At 36.0% G+C, this 6,497-nt stretch overlaps 1 long non-coding RNA gene across 2 annotated transcripts; it reads right to left on the bottom strand.

Annotated features, from left to right (window-relative positions):
* Positions 1 to 2,398: 2,398 nt before the first annotated feature.
* LOC107577681 (uncharacterized) lies at positions 2,399 to 6,165 on the bottom strand. Of its 2 annotated transcripts, XR_001608239.1 has the most exons (5): positions 6,122 to 6,165; positions 5,954 to 6,022; positions 5,753 to 5,839; positions 4,257 to 4,327; positions 2,399 to 2,576 (listed from the first exon to the last, which is right to left on the bottom strand). It is a non-coding gene; the product is annotated as an uncharacterized lncRNA (long non-coding RNA). The 2 variants fall into 2 exon arrangements; XR_001608238.1 differs by lacking the exon at positions 4,257 to 4,327.
* Positions 6,166 to 6,497: the final 332 nt, after the last annotated feature.

Genomic DNA, 6,497 nt, shown 5'->3' with positions numbered 1-6,497 from the left:
GTTCAGTCCCTTGATTTGTTGGATCTGAGTTACTGGGGAATTGCCAACATAAACCAAGAAATCCCATAAATGTGATGTGAAAAAACATGGCTTGTATGCCCACTTTATTAGGTTATCATTATGATTTTGTTTTAGCCCAATTCTTGCCTTCCATGCCACTACCCTCTCATCAATGGCGAGTTTCTGGTGTGGATAGAAGGCGGCCTTGCATCCATCATGTATCCGCTGATACACTGATTGCAGTTAGCTGAGGAGATCATAAGCAGGTGTTCCTTTCCCCCCTCATGTTTTCAGCATTGGATTGCTAAGTTAAAGTGCTGAGGAGATGGCCTAAACTTTCCTGCACGACATGACAGTCGCTGGAAAGTCGATGTCAATGCCATAGAGACTAGTCCCATTCACATAATCGGCAGCTGTCGGAATCTTTACCAGATCCATGGAGATAACAATTGAAAGGAAGGAGCATGTCCTGCCTTAGTCTCCTTGTGGTCTCCAGGTGCTTGGCAGTGTAGGCATTTGAATTTAGTTTGGCATACAGATGATAAACAGTTGGAACAACACCAGAGGACTACTGGACTGCTTCAGGTTAATTTGAGGCCCAGGTGTTCAAACTGGGTTTTCAAAGTAGCTATACATAAACTAGAGTTGGATTTGATGTATCTGGCTCGTCATCACTTAATTCACGAAGCCCATCTACAAGTGTATAAAAGAAATGTATAACCTCTTTTTGGATAACCTCTGTGGATCCATGTGACAACCATGAAGTGTGGAGTGAAGGTGCAAATGAAAGTCTGGGTGCTCCTGGAGCATGCAAGTTTATTTTCATGCATGCTTACAAACTTTCAGTAGCAATTTTTAAGCTTAAGGTGGACATGCGATTAGCAGCAGCAGACAATCTGCGTTTGACTGGATAATGATTTTGTCAAGATCAATTTTCAGAAAGGTTGTTGGCCAGCTGAACTGTTGAAAACTTACTGGCATTAGATAAGGCTTTGGCTGCTCTGGTTGGTTATTGAGACTTGTTTGAGCAAATACTAGACAAATCTTTTGGACAAATACTAGAATGGATGTTATGTAATGAATTATTAGCATACAGTTTTTACAACATCATATATATCTCAAAATGAAATAATATATCACGGTCTTAAATATGTAATAACAATGAGCCCAGTGGTGGGCTAGTGAGAGTGAACAGCTTTAAAGAAATCGTTCTTCTAAAAATGAAAATATGCTTACTGCCTCAGGCCATCCAAAATGTAGGTGACTTTCTTTCGTAGCGTACTAAAGATGGTTTGTAGCTAAACCCATGGGACTATGCTTTATTCCACTTTAGACTTACTAAGTAACTTTGCAACTACATGAAAACTAACTCACATTAATTTGCAAATACATGTTAAGTAACTCTCATTTGAGTGTTAGCAGACAGGGTAGCACTTTATTTTACAGTGTACATACTTTTGTACTTATAGCAACTACAATAACTGGGTAATACTAATCCTGAACCTAAACCATGTAGGTACCTTATACTACCCATTACTTTCCTGGGTAAATACACTGTACAAGTACTGTAAAATCAAGTGCAACTACAAACTGTATGGTTAGGGTTAGTAGAATAAGTTGACATGTTCTAGCAAAGTCACCTGCAGTCAGTAAAATATCTGTTGGGGGACCATCAAAATTAAGAATAAGGAGATATTATGCATATAGTCCACTAATAATGGACTATTCACAATTCACAAAGTGTATTAATCTAAATATAGAAAAGACACCCATCACAAATAACAGGGATCCTATCAAAAAGATCCCTGGAGTCCCTGCTCTCTCTCCCAAAACACGCAAACACTTTTAGACTGCGATGTCAGCAAAGATTTGGCCTTGAATATTGTGAAGTGAGATAGAAAGTCCCTAAGATAAGATATGTGGAGTTCATAACTGCACATTTTCTGCTATGAGGAAAAAGGATTGAATAAATTCTTCTGGGACAAAAAAAAACAAAAAAGGTTTTCATGCCGGACAGCACACTATACCATGCTGCTTAAAACATTTGTAGTTGTTAAACCTTGTCAAAACGCGAGGTTGATACAGTACATCACGATCAGCTTGTAGTTTAAAAGAGAACTTACGATTTGAGAGAAATGAGTGGTCCGTGGATGTTGTGTGCTGATGTGGCTAACATGAGTGTCTAAAAGATGCATCTTCAATACAATTTTTTTACACTATTGAAATGTATCAATGCAAATGTAATTCCATACATCAGTCCATATCGTTATACCTCTAGGTACACCTTTCCTGATCTACTTCTGAAGGATGCATATTAATACCTTAAGGACCCACACACCCCGAAGCCAAATTCAAATCATCTATCAAGCATATCAAGAAAGAAAGACAAAAGAGAAACTAGTAAGGAACTGGGGTACTTTTAATGTAAATAGCAGATAAACAACCATGGCACTACAGGGATTACAAGCTTATCAAAATGAACCGCAAAGAACACTTAAAAAAAATGAATAAAAATACAAGGGTAAGAACCATTTTTATACATTTCCAAACCGCTCCGCACGTTTTCGCTTCTTTGCCTGAAAGAGAAAGAGAAGGTGGGATAAGGAGATGGCCATCATAGTGAGAAACAAGATAGTAACATGGTCAATACTGATATAAATAGGAGCCTCGCTTGAGGTGTTTCCACGATTTACAGCGGATAAGATTCAGTTTTATTCCTCTGAAGTGATTGTGCCAAGGATGATATTGTCTGCCTTTTTTTTTTTATATATATATATAAATCGCTCCTGTCCTTTATCGGAATCGCACACTAAATTTAATCAGAGGATGATGGCAAAAATGTAGTCTTGCCACAAAGTGATGAATTTCTGTTCACTGCCTTGTCTCTTTTATGGTAGGCAATGTCAGTCCTCCCACAAAATATTAATTGGTAGAATCATAATTTCTTCCAACAAAGATAACCTTAATAATTTCTAGAACTATCAGAAATTTTTGAACTCAAGCTTGAAACAAACTCTGAATACAGTGTTTTCCAACACTTTAGATAGTGTAGCACCTTTCCGTCAAAAGAAAATTAAATTAATTCATATATGCAGGTGTGTTCTCATAAAATATTAAATAAAACAAACGAATGCATAAATACAAATATCTGTCTGGTACTCCATTAGATGCTGGAGATAAAAAAAATTATGATATTTATAATTTAATTTCCTAAGAACAAAGATATTTGTTCATAGTCTGAATTAACGTTGCAGATACTTTATTACTTGGCATGTTTATGAAGCAAATAAGCTAAATAAATATGAACAGAAATCACACATAAACCTATGCTTAAAAAGCCCATACACACGTGGACAAAATTGTTGGTACCCTTCCATTAAAGAAAAACCAACAATGGTTACTGAAATAACTTGAAACTGACAAAAGTAATAAAAACATTACTGAAATTTAACTAATGAAATGATTGCTTTTGAATTGTGGTTCAACCTAAGCATTAAAAAAAATAAAAAATTTAACTGCCCTGGGAAAAAAAAATAAATAAATAAATAAATAAAATGACGGTACCCCTAGAATAGACTGAAAATAATTTGACCATAGGGACCATGTTAAATAAAGAGTGTCCTGTAATTAGCATCACAGGTGTCTTCAAACTTGTAATCAGTCAGTCTGCCTATTTAAAGGGTGAAAAGTAGTCACTGTGCTGTTTGGTATCATGGCGTGCACCACACTGAACATGGACCACAGAAAGCTAAAGGAGACAGTTGTCTGAGGAGATTAGAAAGAAAATTATAGACAAGCATGTTAAAAGGTAAAGGCTATAAGACCATCTCCAAGCAGCTTGATGCTCCTGTGACTACAGTTGCACATAATATTCAGAAGTTTAAGGTCCACGGGACTGTAGCAAACCTCCCTGGATGTGGCCGCAAGAGGATAATATGAATGGAAACCAAAGAGCCCAGAACAACTTCCAAAGAGAGGTGACCTCCAAGGTCAAGGTACATTAGTGTCAGATCGCACCATCAGTCGCTGTTTGAGCCAAAGTGGACTTAATGGAAGATGACTGAGGAGGACTCCACTGTTGAAAGCAAGTCATAAAAAAAGCAAAACTGGAATTTTCCAAAATGCATATTGACAAGCCATTAAGCTTCTGGGAGAATGTCCTTTGGACAGATGAGAAAGCTTTTTGGCAAGTCACATCAGCTCTATGATCACAGACGCAAAAATGAAGCATACAAAGAAAAGAACACTGTACCTACTGTGAAACATGGAGGAAGCTCTGTTATGTTCAGGGGCTGCTTTGCTGCATCTGGCAGAGGGTGTCTTGAATCTGTGCAGGGTACAATGAAATCTCAAGACCATCAAGGCATTCTGGAGCGAAATGTGCTGCCCAGTGTCAGAAAGCTTGGTGTCAGTCGCAGGTCATGGGTCCTCCAACAGGATAATGACCCAAAACACAGCTAAAAATACCCAAGACTGGCTAAAAACAAAATATTGGACTATTCGGAAGTGGCCTTCTATGAGCCCTGATCTAAATCCTATTGAACATCTGTGGAAAGAGCTGAAACATGCAATCTGGAGAAGGCACCCTTCAAACCCGAGACAGGAGTGGAGTGGGCCAAAATACCTGTCGACAGGTGCAGAAGACTCATTGAGAGTTACAGAAATCGCTTGATTGCAGTGATTGTCTCAAAAGGTTGTGCAACAAAACATTAAGTTAAGAGTACAATCATTTTTGTCCAGGCCAGTTTCATTAGTTTTTTTTTAATGCTTCTGTTGAACCACAAATCAAAAGCAATGTCTGATTTTCATTAGTTAATTTTCAGTAAATTTTAATTTATTATTACTTTTGTCAGTTTCAAGTTAATCCAATGACAATTGTGGTTTTTTTTTTTTCTTTAAATGGAAGGGAACCAACCATTTTGCCCATGTGTGTATCATCTTGTGCAATTTATTTTTCCAGTAACATTATTAAATGGACTCATATATATACACATATATATATAAAAAACACTTTTATATTGGTAGTACTTTAACGCAAAAGAATGAAGTTATTAAAGATATTATGAAATTACAAATCAACTATTATTGTCTGTGCGCCCTCCTGTTTTCCATGTTCAACCTTGCAAAGACCATCCGTCTAAGAAATCTAAGTCTACTTCATCAGTAAATCAAAAACAACCCTCAAAAGACACTTAATGTTTTGATGACATTTAGCACTGCCCTACATAAGTTATTTCATATAGCTTGCTTGATGAGAGAACAAACCTTTTGGTTCTCATGTCAAGCAAGCATGTTTGAGCTTCCGTGTCTCATATTTGATGTGCTCTACATATGTTCAATAGGACTTGACTAATATATTTACAAGAATAAATGAGAAATGGTAACTGTATATAGATGGCTATATGCAATGAAAAAAAATTAGAAGTTGAAATGAGAATGGTCAACTTGGTTCTCAGAAATGAAAACTGTCATTTCAAAAAGCCAAAACTTGTTTATCTTCAGAACACAGATACTTTGTAGTATTTTCCCAGCTTCTATTCATCTATTGAAAATCTACATAAATCAACATTTTCAAACTTCAAAAAACACAAAGCTATTGTAAAAGTAATAGGTATGAATAGCTGTTTAATCCAAGTCTCCTGAAGAGACAATCATTTTATATGATGAAACAGGCATTTATTCACGTATAAATATTGTTCATCACACATACATTTAATAAACCTTTTAAAACAACTTTCAGCACAAACCATACCTCTGTATCATTGGCTCCAGAAGACGCTGCACTTGTGACATTGCCAAATCTCTCCTTTCTCTTCTTAAGCTTTTCATCATCCTCAATCTGTGAACACACAAAATAGGCAACAAAACATTAAAATAGCTAATTTCCTAATGTTAGCTCTGTACATTACTTGTCATTTGTAAGCTTTTTTTTTAAATATGAAAAAAAGGGTACCTTTTTAGAAACTGAAGAGACATTCATGCCAAAACGTTCTGCTCTCTTTTTTAATACCTCAACGTCAACCTGAAAGAGAGTGGCACATTTAACAGTGGTTTTGCAGAGATTAAGTTTTCATATTTCAATTTCCAAGTCCCCACCAAAATGTGCAACCAAATTACTCACATTAACTTTGGCTGAAGTTCCTAAAAAAACAAAACAAAATACAACACATCAATGGATGGAAATTCTCATTAATTAGGCACTGTACAGGTTTCATACACATTTTTACCAATACATTTCCATGACTTTTGAGACCATATTCATGACCTAAAGTTCCATTATTTTACAAGTACACATGTAAAATATGAAGACAAATCTATTAATGCTTCTTATTTGTTTTAATAAGTACAAGCTACAACTGTGCCAGAGGTTACTCCACGCAGAGAACATATCACATCACTGAATATGAAAATTTATTTACATTTATATTTAGTCATTTAGCAGATGCTTTTACCCAAAGCAACTTACAAATGAGGACAATAAAAGCAGTCAAAACTAA

The sequence above is a fragment of the Sinocyclocheilus grahami genome, unplaced genomic scaffold, assembly GCF_001515645.1.
Source record: "Sinocyclocheilus grahami isolate Dianchi unplaced genomic scaffold, SAMN03320097.WGS_v1.1 scaffold6846.1, whole genome shotgun sequence".
NCBI lineage: Eukaryota > Metazoa > Chordata > Actinopteri > Cypriniformes > Cyprinidae > Sinocyclocheilus > Sinocyclocheilus grahami.
The sequence above is the reverse complement of the archived record's forward strand: the minus strand, read 5'-3'. Positions and strand labels throughout refer to the sequence as shown.